Below are 16,813 nucleotides of genomic sequence, written 5' to 3'. Positions count from 1 at the left end.
TTGGAGCTAACCTATCTATGGTCTGTAAAGAGCCTGTAACCGGGCCCCATATACAGATCCACCCACCACAAAAGGCTTCACTGCAGTAAACAAAATAACTTCCTGCTCGGAGGCCTCATTTATTTGCTGCAGAGACCATCCCATCTAACGAGACCTGAGTGCAGTGCCCAGCCCAGCAGTCCTGGGCAGGCTACACAAAGGAACCAAAGTGGTGCAAACTAATAACAACGCCAGGCTCAATTCCCAGCTCTTCTCAAGATCGTTGCCTGAGCATCTTGAGGAAATGGAGAGAAGTTCCCTCTGGCAGTCTCTCTGTACGCCCTTTTGTGAGGATGGCGGCACAGCTGTGTGAGTGAATCAGGCTTAGAGGGCTCATACTCTCTCCCAACTCCCTGAGCTTTGTCAATAGCTGTCCTTGGCTCTAGTGTCTCATGGAGCCCTCCTGTCCCAATAGGTAGGCTGATGCCTCCTCCCTTATTAGTAAAACTGGGACCAGGGTGCATGAGGGTCCCAAACGATCTGTACTGGCTGGCACAGACCCCATCTCCCAGGTACCTAGGTGAGAGGGGATTATTATTTCCCATCCAATGGATGATCTAGAAATGCTATTATTATATATTTTGTTTTCAAAATGCAGCGTGGGGAGGGTATTCACCACCGATCTTACATCTGGTTCCTCTGGGCAATATCCTATATTAGAATTTACTCTATAAATACAAAACAAGGTTGATCCTTGGGCTAGGGACCATATCATCCACGTATCTGTACATTGCCCAGGACAGCGGATGCAGGCACCAACTTTCCAATGTGCCAGGGGGTGCTGGACTCCAGGCTCTACCCCAGGCCTCACCCCTACTCCACCCCTTCCCCCAAGCCCCCACCCCTACCCTGCCTCTTCCTGCCCCCGCTCCACCCGTGCCCCGCCTCTTCCTGCCCTGTTCCACTCCATCCCCCAAGCGTGCTGCATCCTTGCTCCTCCTCCTTCCCTCCGCCCCCCTGAGCCTCCTGCATGATGCAAAACAGCTGATTGTGCCAAGCGGGAGGCATGGGGAGGGACAGGGAGGTGCTGATTTATGGTGCCTGCTGGCAGGCAGGCAGAAGATACTAGGGGGTGAGGGGGAGCTGACAGGGGGATTGCTCAGGACCAACCATTTTTTCCTCATGGGTGCTCCAGCTGCGGAGCACCCATAGAGTTGGCACCTATGACAGAGGGACCCTGATGCCGACAAAGGATTTGACACAATAGAAATTTTAGATTACATTTAAAAAACTATGTTAAAAGAATGTTAAGATTGCAGAGTCAAGCACTCAAAAGCTAGGCAATGCCAGACTCTAATTTGTCTGTGCAGCCTTAATTTGCCTCCCCTTGTGCATATGCACTATGATACAGTCTTTAATTACACCATCACATACTATTTTCTCACAGCATCCCAGCCACATTCAGTGAATAGGTAGCTCTTCAATGTTTCTTTTATTCTCCACATTCAGTGTGTGACCCCAGGCCTTCCTTACTGCACACTATTCAAACCCTGCTCTGAATACAGAAGCATTAATTTCCTCATTGGCTTTTCTTTGGCACTCATTGCTGTAGCGTCTGAGCGCTTCACAAACATGAATTGATTTATCTTCACAACCCCTTTGTAAGATCCAGGGGTATACCTGTTTTACAGATAGGAAACTGAAGTACAGAGAGGTTAAGGTCAAAAGTATCCACTAATTTTGAGAGCCCAATTTGAGATCCCTAGGGTCTGGTTTTTCACAGTACTTAGCATTATGTAGCACTTTATTTGTTCAAAGCACAGGTCTCATTGACTTCAGTCGTAGCTGTGAGCGCTCAGCACTTCTGCAAACCAGATCCCAGGGTCTCAAGTCAGGCACCCAGTAAATGAGGAACACTTAATTAGTGAGTGTCTGCAAAAAACTTGGGTTAACTGACTTGCCCAGCATCATGTAGGAATTCCGTGGCTGAGGCAGGGGTAGAATCCAATTCTCCAGGGCAGCATTCAGCTGCTTTAATCATGAGACCCTCACGCTGCTGTTGTGTTTCATCCTCACACACTGGACCCCTGTGCTTTAAGTTTCCTGAGTCTGAGTGGGCTCCAGCACTGTCTTTTACCTTGGGCTCTCTGGAACACTTCCTGGACACAGGCTCTTTGCCTGTTACCTTTGCTTAGAACTGAGACCTCACAATCTAGCTGCCCTAGGTCCCCAGGACCTGTCCTGATCCATCATAGGCTCCCCAGTTCCTTAAGGACACCTTTTCCCAAAGCACCAACCTCATGGCACTCTGGTTTACCGTATCTCCCCCTAGGGACATGAGATAGTGGAAGCACATAACCGCTTGTTTGCTAAGGTTTCTAACACAATTACTCTTTACTTTAGATAGCTCAAGGAATACACAGAGCTAGACAAAAATCTAAACACCTGTAAGCATTGCCCTGCCTCAGTTTCCTCCAAGCTGCTTGCGCACCAGCAGAGGGAGCATTGAGAGCACCGGAGAGACAGTCTCCCTGCTTTCAATGTCCAGGGCCACAGCGATTGGCAACAGCCCAGAGCAGTACTTGCAGGGAAGTCCTGTTCAGCTATGAAGCCCTGGGATGGAGCATGCCCAGTCATTGTGTGGGGATGGTGCATGTACAGTCCCACAGGCACCGACTTTTGGCTTTCTTTGGGGGTGCTCCACCCCTGCTCCACCCTGAAGCCTCAACCGCACTCCACCCCTTCCCCCAGTGCCCCTGTACTGCTTCTTCCTGCCCCGCTCCTCCCCATCCCCCAAGTGTGCCCCACCCTCACGCCACCTCTTCCCACCCCTGCTCTTCCCCCTGTCTCCCAATGCCTCCCGCCCACCGCCAAACAGCTGATCGGTGGTGGGCGGGAGATGCTGGGAGGGGGGGAGGAGCTGATCAACGGGGCCCACCGAACAGTCTGTTTGGTGGGTGACTGGTGGGTACTGAGCACCCACTATTTTTTTTCCATGGGTGCTGCAGCCCCAAATCACCCACGGAGTGGGTGCCTATGCACAGTCCAGTCAGCATGTCAGACCTGTGAGGTATTGGAGCTTGTCCCATGTGGATGGAATCTTTGGAGAATTTACCTGCCAAACTCTAACAAGTCCCTGCTGAGCATGTGAAAACAGAGATTTTTCAAAGGCTTATAACATGGCCAAATTGGAGTGTTTTTTCATGGGAACAGAAAAGGCAAACCCCTGACATCAGGACCTGCTGCCCCCTGCCCACACCCTGCCAAACTGCAAGTCCTTGTTCCAATGAATGGAAGTGCTAGAGAAACGGTTGGAAGAATTTTTTTTGTCATGGGCAAAACAATGTATTTTTTCAGATTCTCGTTCTCGGAATTTTCTGAACCATTTACGCTGAAATTTTCCAAAAAAAATTCAGCCAGAGACAGACACCCTGCATGGGAAATTTCAGTGCAAATAGTTAACATCTGGCAAAGTTATAAGCAACTGAAAACAGGGTGTTATAATGGAAAGTGTCTGGAAACCTGGAACTATAGGGTGCTGCTGGCTCCACCTATAATCATAGTTGTTATTATTATTATTATTTATTATCATTGCAAGGGGGTGAGCTTCATCTAGCCTAAGTATTTGACCCTCCCCAAGAAAAGAATCCAAAAGCCCACACCTGAGTTTGGAGGCTACTAAAAATGGTTTAAGAACCAGATGATACTAGAGGGGTCAGTGCAGTAGGCCTTCCACCTCTGGAAAACCGGGCTCCGGCTCTGGGAACTACTGCAGTTCAGGACAGAGGCTCATTGGCAGAGTTGTGTGGGGAGACCTGGAATGAATCAGTGTGAGGCAAGGTGGGTCAGGATTGAGGAATGATAGCCGAGCTGGGTGGACTGAGGAGAACAGGACACTGTGGGCCAGGATCTTGGGAAATACATGCCAGTTACTGCACCTAGGCCAAATCGAGACTGGAAGAACATTCAACGTATACACCAGGGGTGGCCAAACCATGGCTCATGAGCTGCATGTGGCTCTTTTACAGTTGAAGTGTGGCTCCCGGAGCTCCCAACCCCACCCCCCATTCTCGGCCTACTGAGAGGGAGCTTGGGGCTTCTGCCCTGCGGCGGGTGCTGGAGCTAGGAGCAGAGACGACTGGTGCCTGCTGGGGGGGGAAGGGGGCACAATTGAAAGGTTCGTCCCCCCACCCTTCAACAGCTTGAGTCACACCCCCTCCATGCATACACCACCCTCTTACCTTAGGCTGCCCCTCCCTGCAGCTCCCAAGTGTTAGCTACGCATGGAGAGACAGCGGCAAACAGCTTTAGCTCTGCAGGGAGAGACAGTAGCAAAAGCAGCGGCTTTTCCTGCAACTCGCAGCTGTTTGCCGCTGTCTCTACCCAAGGCGCAGCTCCCATCTTTCTGACTCCAGCAGCTGCAGTGCAAGAGGGGGGGCCTGGTGCACCATGTGACCAAGTGGGGCCAGAAAACCACGGCAAAAATCTAGGGGAGCATGTGACCCCCATATGCCTCCCTCATGCATTGCTTCTGGCTTCTGCCCAGCGGGAAGGGGAGTCTCAGGGTTTCAGCCCTGTGGGGTGCACCTGCTGTGGCTCAGGGCTTCAGCCCCATAGGGCGCATGTGCCAGGGCTCAGGACTTCAGCAGGAGTGCGGCTGAAGCCCCGAGCCCAGGCAGGGGCTTCCCACGGGGCTGAAGCTCTGAGACCTCCCTCCCCACAAGGCTGAAGCCCTGACAGGCACCTTCTGCGGGGCTGAAGCCCCAAGCCCCAGCAGGCACACCCCAGCTCTTGAACTTCTGACAATTGCCATATCAGAGGGTCAGTAAGTTTGGCCACCCGTGATAAACACCAAAGAAAGCTGCATGAAAACACTGCTGAGATGGGGACCCTGAGTTTCACAGATCTTGATTCCAATGCTGAGAACAGTAAAATGACCCCAAGGAGTGTAAGCCCTGTGCCCTGCCTTATGCACAACAGACCTTGCTTCAAGCAGCCATCAATAATCTGCATCTCGCGCTGCACATCTTACCTTGGTTTCCATGTATTTATTTTAACCTTGATTTTATTACATGTTCTTTGCGCCTTAGGCGTGTGTAGCCCAGGCACAATTGGTCTGGAGGCTGGGCAGGATCGGAGATTTCCTATTCGAATGAAGGTTGCCCAAGGCACCTGAGCCTCGCCATACTGGTGATAAACGCCAGCCAGGCTTTTCTGATTCCTTCAATGCAGTTTTTAAGTGCTGCTCACGTGTACGATAAAGGGAAAATATGGAGACAGAGGGAAGGGGACATAAAAGTGTCTTGAAGTAGCTGCAGGGGAAGTGCTTTTATTCACAAGGCTGGCAATGAAATTAGAGGCAATTGTGAGGACCAAAGATTCAATAAAACCCAGGGAGGATGTCAGGTGAGAGAGGGGCTGCACGGCCATTTCTGTAAATTGAACAGATGTTCCCTGCTGGTGCCAATAATCAGTTACTGATGGTGCAGTTAAACAAACAGCGCCAGGCCTGCCTCAGGTGCTGTAAAGCTGACAGAGACATCTGTTACTACCACCTTTGAACTTCAGAGTGAGAGGACAGGCTTCTTTCACTTTGGCTCTGGTTTAATGAGGCATGGTGCTTTAAATAAACCCAACAGCCACTACCTGTCTGATGGGCAGAGAGGTGAAAGGGCACTGGGATGTGACAGGCGTCACATCTCCGCTCTGCTCCAAAGTTGTGACGCGGGGGAGATTCAGGAGAGAACTGAGGGGATGATGGGTGTTCTGGGGCATGTGCTGGGACTCATGTCAATGTGTTCTCGGCATCCTCATGCCTGGACATGCTGTTGCCAAAGGCAGTGAACGTGGACTCGCCAGCTATGCGGATATTTACAGGGACTGAATGGAAGTGGAACGACACAGCTGCAATATTCCCTGCTCCCCTGGCAGTGAGAAGGGGTGCAACACTCGCTTTTCTTTCCTTTTTCTTTTTGGGTGAATGGTGGGGTCTATGAATCTGATAGGTTCAGAACGTTGGCCAGAAGCAAGTGAAGTGCCAGCAGGCTCTGAGCAACTTCCCACTCCTTCTGCAGCTCTGACAGTGCTCCTCAACTTGATCTGCAGCACCTTTGCTCTTTCAGTACTGGGCTTTCCTACCCAATTCTGCGGCTGCATCTGAATCCCAACCTCTGGTGTGTCTAACTGTTCCGGTCCATCAGCCACTCCAGAGTGAAGTCATGTCAGAATGAGTTGCTGGTTTCATGGTGTTGTCATGTACTCAGTTCGCATGGGGATCAAACTGAGCCCATCAAACACATTCCATTTGTGATTTAATCAGAAACTGAATTCAAGTCAGAGGTGAAAGGCTAGTGTATTAACCCCCTGAGCTAGACGGGCATCTTGGTTATCCTCAGTCTTATAGCTACATCTATGTTGCAAAAGCATGATGCCAGGACTTAAACGAGTGGATCCCAAATTCCCTCTTTGTCTCTCTTCCTCCTGTGTAATTAATTGAGATCCACCTTAATAGGATAAAACTAAATACTGAATAGCATCCAAATGCACAGTGGCTGGCAGGAAAACAACAGCCAGACATAGAAAGGGAGAAAGGCAGCTAAATGGACAAAAGACCCATTTAAGAGTGTTTATTAGAGGTTCCTAAGCTAATAACATCATTATTACAATGTCAACATGGCTGTGATGAGCTTGGTGTGTGCCAGGAGGGGCGATCCTCTTATGTATTTTGACTAATCAGCTGGGATTTACATGATACACAATAAATCTTATTGATTCTAAATGAAATGTGCCTTTGGGAATCTTTAGCATTCACAGCGAGCCTGAGCCAAACCAGGCAGCAAAGCTCTGTCTCCATTGGACTTGGAATATAAAAACCTTCAGACAAAAGGATTTAATGGAAAATATGGACAGGAATGAGCCTCTGAACTGTAGTATTACATGAGACAAGCAAACATGCAGATATGCCTGAGAAAGGCAGCCAATAGGAGGGGGCAGGGAGAGGTTGGGGCACATAGAGAAGTGTGGGTGGAGGAGAGAGAGAGCTTAGATCAGTTTTCTTGACCTTCAGGGCATGCTGCCAGACTTTATTTCAGCCTCTGAAGGAGGATGCTTTTGGTGTTTGTTAACTGAGGTTTTGTATAGAATGTGCCCAGAAGAATATACAATACCTAAATACATAGCAGAGTGCAAGAAGAAGGGATATATTGTCACAGCTGTACGAAGGCAGTTTGAAATAACTTCCTTTCTAGGACATTTTGGTGTCCTGGAGGGGATGGCATCTCTGTTAAGGTTTGAAACACCTAGGCTCCCTAAAAACACAAATTTGAATAGCATCAGTGGCAACGTAGCCATTTCTTGGGTCGTTACACTAAGTACTTTGTCATCTCTTCAGTAGGAAATTCCCCATGCCTGCTCTACACAAACTTTTCTAGGGGACGGGCAGGCAGTACCTGGAAAGATGTAGCTGGGCTTGGGCAGCTCTGCATTAGATGCGGGATTCTGCATCTACTGGGAAATGGGGATTTACTGTCTTTCTGTGCTAGCTGACCATAGGGGCTGGGGCTGCACAGTCTGTCTGTGCTGGCTGACAAGCCATTTCGTCAAGTCAGTCATAAATTTAAATTGAGTGCCATAAAAGTGTCAGGTGGGGAGTGAGATGCCACAGTCCATTTCCTGGCATGTTTGTCAGGTGGCGTTTGCAGAGCTGTTTATATCCTTCAGGACATGCTGCTGTTAGGATCTGGGTTCTTGTTTTGTTGTCTCTGACAGAGGAAATAACCAGGTTGGCTGCCAGGGTCAGTTCAACACCAAGGCCTCCTCATTGCCCACCTTATTTCCTTTGAGTCTAATGGAGAGATAACAGTTCCTGATTGTAATCATGGAATTAATGAACAGTTTGCAAGGCCATTTATCTTGGTGTCTCTCGGTTTCCTTTTTCTTAATGTTACTAAGGAAATAACCATCCACCCTTCTGCTGAAGGCTACACCAGACACAAACATCCATCCAAGCTGACGAGCACTTTCTGTGACTATTCCACCAGAGGCCCCAGGAGATCTAAGAACTGTTCAAACAATGTCCCATTGCCACTTGTGACCAGCAACTGTAAGAGAAGTTCATTCCAGGTCCACCCCAAATTCTTTTTGGGGATGCTGATGCATTCCCTGAGGTCCAGTTCAATGAACCCTATATCGTCCGGCACAAAAATCAGCTGTTCATAGACTCCAATCTTTTGCTCTGGCTACTCTTTTTGGAGTCTCTGCTGTGGCTGCTCAGTAGCACTCACTGGGAAAGAAAGGCTGGTAGCAATGGGATGATAATGGAACGGCACAACCTAGTTCTCAGCAGTGGCTGGTGAAGTGCACAGAGCAAAAGAAGCAGCTCCTTTTCCAGTTTGCAGCGAAATCTCTTTAAATTCATAGCCCCAATATGCATTTTTTCATTGTGGGTCTTTGAGTTGGTGCAGAGATCTACAATACAGACCTGCCTGCAAGTCATGGGACCAGCAGTGCAAGTAGGGCAGTACCCTCCAGTATGCAATACCTGCAAGAAATTTCTAGCCGGTACAGGATACTGGAAAGACAGGGGCCAGCACCCCCACAGGAGCACACGGCTGGGGGGCGGGTCTGCGCTCTGTTCCTTAAAGGAGCAGAAAGTGGCTAGGGAGGGCATTCATTCTTTATGGCTTTACCAGCACACTACATATGCTAACAAACTTTAAAAAAGGCTTTGTTTAAGTTTGTTAGCATATGTATTGTGTTGTTTTACGTTGGTCAGGAGTCCTCAAGAGGGGAGGGGTGAGGGGGACAGAAGGTGTTTTAATAAAACAATGGTTTTTATTCTGTTTCTCCCCATTGGTCTGAATTATCCATGGCATTCATGCTGCATCACATCAAGTCCAGGTCATTAGAGGAATGCCTCTGCTTGCACTGACCAGAGAATGTTTGGATTCTGATGTGAGCCCAGTTCTGTGTAAACACAGAATTATTCTTTGCAGCCAAACTAGTCTAACATGCATTTTGTTGACTGGAACTGGAGCAGCAAAACAAACTAAAAAAAATGCCTCATTTTCCAGCTTTTGGGGTGAGAGAACTATAAGTGAAGATTACGATGCTGGACACTGACGGCCTTAAACCAACTGCCTTAGGAATCTGCCAAGAATTTTGCTGAAAATATGTTCTTCATCTTAGCAATGGAACTAAGATTTATCACACATTTGCCCACCTTTATTGGAATGAAGCTCCTTCTGATCTGACAGCTCAGGCATTGTCAGTTTCATCCAGAACAATTTACAAACTTGGAACCTAATCCTGTAAATCCTTAATCATTTGATCAATCTCATTGAAGATAATGGGACTGTTTGCATGACTATTGACCACTTTTATGGACTAGTAAGAGTTTCAGGAGTCTGTTCCTATAAAGGAAATTGAATCCCCCATTGAAATGCAATGTTTGGGTACAATACTATAAAGCAGTTTGGGATACAGTTCTACTTAAAATTTGTCTTTTAATAAGTCATACATATGCTGAAATGGCTCCTCACCCAACTCCCACATTCCATATAAAAAGAAAAGGAGTACTTGTGGCACCTTAGAGACTAACCAATTTATTTGAGCATGAAGTGAGCTGTAGCTCACGAAAGCTCATGCTCAAATAAATTGGTTAGTCTCTAAGGTGCCACAAGTCCTCCTTTTCTTTTTGCGAATACAGACTAACATGGCTGTTACTCTGAAACCATTCCATATAAACAGACTGAATACTACATATTTGGGGGGGAAGTGATTAGTTAAGCATGTTGATGTTTGTATATACAAAGGGGGGTGTCAGAGGAGATTGGGAGAGTGTGGGGGCCCTGGGATGGGGGTGGGGTGGAGTCACACGGAAGGTCATGTGGGGTGGTTACATGCCCACCCCTTATGTCTGTCCCATGAGTGCAGTACCAGGAAGAAATGATTTCTACTTGCACCACTGCATGGGACTAATACATATTCTCTCATGTTGCCATTTCAGATGCCATAGTGACAGTAAAATAGCTGCTATTAACAGGTTCTGACCAGGTGTTAGACTTCAGGGCTTTGTGGGGTGGTGCAGAGCTATGCTGCCAACTCATGCTGGCAGTTAGATCAGATGAGGCTCATTAACACCAAGAAAGGAGTATAAACAGCTGAAAGTCTCTCTGCTTGGAGGAGGGTCAGGAGATCTAGAAAGGGAGGGAAACCTAGAAGCTGTTAGTGCAGACCAAAGCCTATCTTTGTAAGTGCAATCCTATCTTGGGGCTTTAGTGTGTATGTTAAGAATAAAGTCAAAATTCAGGAAGGGATGGATTTGAACCATAGCCAGTGTGTATTTGTGATGCAATATTCACAGATATTGTTTTATTAGTAGCAAATCATCACGCTATGAAACGTCAGTTGGTCCCGCCACAGAAATCATCCTGTTCAGTCTCAAATGAGGCTGAATGGTTAACTCCCTTCTGAAGGTATTGTTATTTATATGTGAAAACAGAGGCACGTATTTGAAAAGAAGAGAGATCTGGGGTGCTATACATATTGGTTTCCAGTTTTGATTAAAGGTCAGGTATTGTTGGCATCCTCAAGGTCTGAGTTTGGGATCTGATCAGGGATTGGAATGAATTAAGATTCTGGTGAAGGACGTCATGATGTGGGGGACAGATAGGGCCTTTGTTAGGACTAGGATTTCTCATCTAAGAATCTTTACTTCAGTCCTTTTCAGAAATCTCCAAAACCCAAAGAGAGCCTCAACCCTCTTAGTTTGAGACAGACCAATCTGTTGTTGTGTGACACCTTTCACCTTGTTTCCTTCTTTGTAAAGTTCTCTCTCCATTTAACCTGGTCCCATTCCTCTCCTCTGGGACACAGGTTTGTCCTCCCAGTGTGGTGTCCCTTTACTATTATTTGTATTGTGGCTCCACCTAAAGGCCAGATGCAGGATTTGGGCTCCACTGTGCAAGCAGGTAGATATGACCCCTATCCTCAAGAGTCCAATCCAGCAGAAGAAAGGCTCTGCCTGACTTCTCAGCCATGCTGTTTGTGAGGCCTGAATGGAACAGGAAGAACAAGTGCTTTCCAATTCCAGACTAGTAACACTGATCCCACTCCTGCTTTGCATTGGAAAGCTTCTGTTTCAGGTCTGCTTCACCAGCTCCCTCGTGTGCAGAGAGCAGGCACTGTGCCCCATGTATAACTTTTCATTTATTTGGTATCGGAACAACTTTTCTTCTGATGACTAATACTTTTTTTGTACTCTTCCTGATGCCTTTTACTAACAGCCTGCTGGATCTAGATCTCTGTGCCTTCTTGTGTGCAATGAGTGGCCTAATGTGGCAGATTATGGAGATGCTATGAGCAAGGGGCAATGGATTACCTACTGCATTGTGGATTTCAAGCCACTAGGCATACCCTTGAGTGCCATGCTGCTACAGAAAAATGTCAGCCTCTCTCTTTGTAAGGGCCACACTTGTAGAGAAGAAAATGCTTCCATTTCTGAACCTTAAACTAACTTCCCCCTCCAAGGCTAGCACTAGGCTTCAGAAATAGCAAAAGCCACAAGGTCTACAGAGTGTTGCTGAACATTAAACATGACTTACATGTTGTTTCAGAGAAAATACGGCTTTCTGGGGATTTGCTCAGAAAATGGTTAGTACAGATACTGTTGAGCAGTTAAGATCACTTCAGCCTTAAAAACTATTTCTTACCAATCGTCAGACCTATTCCCTCTCAAGGACTGAATTCTCAGAACACACTTGGCTTGTTAATTAAATGTTAACTCAGTGTGCATACAACAGCCTCATGCATGCTTAGGCTGCTAGACCATTAGGTTATCCAGCAGCTTCAATGCATTCTGCCATTCTCAGCTGTCAAACCATTTGTTGTCCATACAATCTACAACTTGCCTTATGAAAGCTTCCTTCAGAATGGTATTTTATGCCACTTAAATATAAAAGGCAGTATTAATTCAGTTAGGTTAAACACTCTAAAAGCTATCCTTTAAAGATTCCTATGTAGGATGTAACCAGTCAGTTCTGCAATGAGAAATCTAAGTCCTGCATTTTTTTTTCTTTAGAAAGGATCTATCAGCACAGTGTTTCTAACGCAAAGCATCCTGCCTTACATTCAAGTACCTTGAACTTCAGCCTGGAGAGGGAGTGGAAGCTCCATTGCTTGAGTAACTGGACAAGGAATGTAAGGAACAATCCAGCCCTAGGTTTTGGGGTGGGCAGACACTAGCTGGTTTCAAAGGTCTCAACTATCTCTAATGTCTAAGATTTTTTACCATGCCAAAAAATCCCAAAACAACCTTAATTCAGTAGTTACTTACCTCCCAAGTCTGTGGGGAGATTTAATTGATGTTTGGAAAGTATTTTGAGGTCTTTGGGTGGAAGGTGCCATGTATGATCTTTAATAAAGTATTATTCAGAAATATGAACTTCACTTCAGCTCTGAGTGAAAATGTTCTCAGTGCAGGCAAACACTAGGATGACTTATGTTGTCCCCAAATTCACAAAAAGTTAGGGGCCACATTTTGCTCACATTGACACTTCTGCAACCTCATTGACTTCAGCAGGATGGTAATGGTGTAATTGAAGCAGATATTGGCCCGTTGTCCATTTGCTTTAAATTTTTCACTTTTTTTTTATGTATTCCTTTATGTGTCTGAGTCAGATTACGTCCTTTTGGGGCCAGGACCTTGTTTTGATTTGTGATTTGTAAAACACTATGTAGCTTTATAGCACTATTTAACTTGGCAATACGCTTTCCTTTTCCTCATAGTGAAACATCACAAAATCCCATTTTAACTGGTGCCCAAAGCTCTTTTCACAGCTGAAAATGGCAAAATTGTATTGTTACCTGTACTTCGCTTGTGGCTAAGGACCCCACAAAGGGATCAGGGCCCTATTGTGCTAGATGCTGTACAAGCCCTTACTGAGAGCTGTAGACAATTTAAAAGGTTGCATGAGATCTTTCTAAATGATCCTGACTCTTGCAGCAATCCATGTTGCAGGGCATAACACTTCACAGAGCCAAAGGAGCAAGGCAATGGGACTTGCCATCAGCATATGTTCCATCCATCAAGATAACATTAGTGAGCTCAACATATGGCTGCGCATTGAGACCATTTGGAAACTGAGGCTAATGCAGCACGTAGCTACCCACTTGTTAATCAGTGCATCACTTTGAGAGTAATTTACACCCATTCTCAGGTAACTACACTGGCTACTTAATAGCAGAGCTATTGACCTATAAAACATGGTATGGAATGGGAGCTGCCTAACTGAGAGGCCATCGCACTCTCTCATACCATGCTCCCACAACTGGAACACTTTCTGTATATGAGAGAATAATATATTCTGTGTATACAACAGGGCTCTCGGTAAGGCATTTTCTGGGAGGTGTCCTTGACTTTGGAATTGGTTCCCCTGCCTGTTCTGCCAGAGCACAGATGGTTAATCATCCAAACATCCCACCTTCGCTTTCATTTGGGGAAGTGGGTTGATGGACATTGTTGTTAAAGGGGTTAGTTTGTTAAGATGATTTCCAGGCCACCTATTAACGATGCCGAGAGGGTGACAATGTTTTAACTTTTGCATGGAATTGTTTTAAAGGGCCCAGAGCTTGAGATGGGCACTTAAATCGTCACAATCAATATCTAGTTACGTATTTTTACCAGACCCAGGTAGTGTCTGAACATCTAGTATGCTGAGCCCTGTGGGGTTGCATCTCTGCACTGAGTTGCCAGGGGGAATCTGCAAGTGTTTCAGAGATAGCGCCTTCACCCCCTCCTCCTATCACACCCCTCTACATACCCAATCTGTTCTAACCTCTTCAAGTAAACAATAAACCTTTCCACATACTGTGCCCATTTGCTGACTTTGAAAGGGTAGAGCAGGGAAGGAGGGCAGCAAGCAGATTTGAATATGTCTATAGCTGAGGCAAGTTATTCTCCTGCAACAAGGAAAAAAAATAGGACCAGGTGTGTGTAAAGAGGTTATAAAAAGGATAAGCAGCTGCATTTTAATCCCTGTTTTCGGAACTAAGGCTAATTGGTGTATTCCTTAACTCTGAATGGAACCCAGCCTCTTCTCTCCTTCAGAGAGCTTCTTCCTATTGACAGTCAGATGCAAAACATCACTTGTTTGGGATTTGCTCTAAGCAAGGGAGCAGCTAAGCTTTTTCCATCCTAGGAGCTGCTGCTAGTTCTCAGTGGAGAGAGTGAGAATAAATGAAGGTGCTATGATGAAAGAGATTTGCTGAGGCACAGAGGATTTTGCAAATCCGGTAGCACCTTTGGGCAGCCCTGCAATGCTTCTTCCTTAGCAAGGCTGGCACCGGTGCTAACTGCTGTAGATTTACACTGATTCCACCCCCCACCCCCATGTGGGAGGCACTAGGAAGGCAGTTTAGTAGCACCAGGATGGATGATGTGTGCACTGACATTTGCAGTCTGTTGCCATGGTCGCTCAGGGACTCTTGTTTTGAAGTCGGATTTTTCTCCCTACCTCCTTTCAGGTGACGTCATGGATGTCCACGGTGGTGACAGGCCACCTGTGGGTTGATCAAGGGTTTAAAGAGACAGTCCTGTAACAGGAGCCCCGGCTATTGTCTCTGCACCTGATAAAAAGATGGGGCCCAGCAGCCCCGGCCCCACCCTCCGTCCAAGCCTGCTGCTGTCAGGACGGAGGAGGCAGGTGGTCCAGGTGGCAGGACACGGCGCAGCCTGGCCAGCCCCAGCCCCCCCCCCCCCCCCCCCAGCGAGCACAACTACAACAAGAAGCAGCGTTGGGTGAAAGCCTCCCTCCTTCCGGTGGAGACCGAGGCGCGGAAAGAAGCCTCCAGACCGGCTGTCCGTCCGCCCCAGGGAGATGGCCAGAGGTAAGGCTTCATTTCAGACTGCCCCCCCCGCCCCCTCCTCCCAGGGCTGGGGAAAGTTTGCCCGGGAGCCCCTGTGCCCCCAGCCCCGGGAGGCTCGCAGGGTCTTGTGGCGCTGGCGTGAGTGCGTGTGTCTAGATTTGCAACCGGCGAAGGGGGCGGCTGCCCTCCCAGCTCCACGGTCGCGGTTCTTTTCTCAGCCTGCCCCGGTCCCATCCCGCTGGGCCTCGGCCCCCGGCTTTAGGGGAGCGGCCAACACGCGTGTGCGGGTGGCTGCAGCCTGAGCGAAGGCGCTCGGGGAAGTAGGAGGGGAACGGAGAGAGACTCTGGCGCTAGTCCTCCCGAGAGCAGTGCCCGACCCCGCCGGCTGCCACGGACCCTGCAAACCCGCCTCGGGAGCAATCGGGGCGAGGCAGCTCTGGCGGGTTCCTAGCAGCCCTTCCCCGAGCCAGGACTTCCCTGTCCCAGAGCAAATCTTGGCAGCGGGGGACGCTGCTAGCTGCATCCGCTTCTTCACCTGCTCTCCTTCTCCCTCCACGCCTGCCTCTCCTTCCCTTCTAGCTACTGTGTTCCTCCCTCTCTCGCACTTCCATGTCCCCCACTCCCTCCATCGGGCTGAGCGTCCACGCATACAACCAGTCTGGTCTTGTAAAGACCCCACCCCGTGAAACTGCCCCGGGACTCTGCAGCTGCTAGCTTCCCCCTTGTTAACCAAGAACCTAAATAGCTCCCCTTTCCCTGCGACAAGCGGTTCCGCCCGCCTTTCATTTCGCTTTCCAGTCCCGGCTTCCCTTCCCGTCCCGGGGATCGGTGCAATTAATGACATCCTAGCATCCTCTCCTGGAAAATGGCAATTACCCTTTTGCGGGACTTGTTGAATGCTAATAATTTAATTCAGCAAACTCTTGATTGTATTATTGGGCTTTAATCTAATATCTCCGAGGATCTCTCTCTCTCCCTTAGCTTCCCCCTCCCCCTTACAAGAGGAGAAAACGCTTTGCTTTGACTTCTCTTTAGTGCAAATCGAATTGGAGAACAACTGCGGGCTGTGATTTAACAAAGGGGCTTCATTGTGTGTCACTGCCACCCTCAATTACTCCGCTGCTGTTTATTAAATGGTAGCAGCCAGCGGAACTCATGCCCAATGGCTTGATGTTTGCTCTTCTCCATCATCAATGCGTCCAATCCTCCTCTGTTGAGCATCGCCCAGCAAAAAGCATGTCTTTTTCCCAAGGGTCCCCCATCACAAGGGAGCTATTTCCCAGCAAAGAGGTAGATTGGGGACGGTGGGGGAACAGGCGAGAGACAGTTCAGGATGGAGGGTTGGCTGCAGTTTGGATGGTGGGTAGGAGGTTAGAAGCACTTCCCTGGCTGAGGTTCTGGCTCTTCCCAATTCTTCTGTCTTCAGTGACCCAGTCTAGCCACCGTTTTTCTCCAATCTCTCCCAGCCTCTCTTGATGGGGGGAGGATGGGATGTCCTAGCTGATGAACTTTTCATGTGCTGGGTCATGTGTCCTGTAATATCCTGGGGTTTAATAATTGAAAGGCTGGATTTGGCTGCCTTTGTGCTGCGTGGTGAATGGTAACCAGAGATTTGTCAGGTGGGCGATGTCATCAGAACCCTGAGAAGTAAATGCCCCCGGTTTCCATAACTCCGGCGGGCAGATGTGTGAGGGGTCCGGTAACACCTGAAACGTGGCCCCAGAGGGAGGCTGCAGTACGATTTCAGCACCAGCAAAGTGGACAGCATTTCCCCAGACCATACCTATTCAGCGTCCTAGCAGCACCACAACCGCGGACAGCTCCCTGCTGATCTCTCTGGTTGACGCCTTCACAGACAGTGTCCTTGTCCTTGCAGTCTGCAGGACTCTGGAGGGGGGCTCCAGCCACGTCTGCCTAGCTCTCTCTTGCGTTCATATTTAGATCTTTGAAAATACCCTTCATTCTGCTG

At 48.1% G+C, this 16,813-nt stretch overlaps 1 protein-coding gene across 5 annotated transcripts in view; it reads left to right on the top strand.

The window, feature by feature from the left end:
- LOC140895043 (interferon-stimulated gene 20 kDa protein-like) overlaps nucleotides 1-16,813 on the top strand; it is an 88,955-nt gene that overhangs the window by 8,405 nt on the left and 63,737 nt on the right. The window contains exon 4 of one of the 5 annotated variants that reach the window (XR_012154050.1): nucleotides 12,063-12,670. The exons of 3 other annotated variants lie outside the window; for them this stretch is intronic. The gene's annotated coding sequence lies outside the window, so the exon portion shown is untranslated. Of the gene's footprint in view, nucleotides 1-12,058; nucleotides 12,671-16,813 lie in introns of those variants that run through there. One more of the 5 variants, XR_012154049.1, reaches the window with a different exon arrangement.

Source organism: Lepidochelys kempii, chromosome 10 (genome assembly GCF_965140265.1).
Source record: "Lepidochelys kempii isolate rLepKem1 chromosome 10, rLepKem1.hap2, whole genome shotgun sequence".
Taxonomy (NCBI): Eukaryota; Metazoa; Chordata; order Testudines; family Cheloniidae; genus Lepidochelys; species Lepidochelys kempii.
Note: the sequence above shows the minus strand (reverse complement) of the source record. Positions and strands in the feature narration are given on the sequence as shown.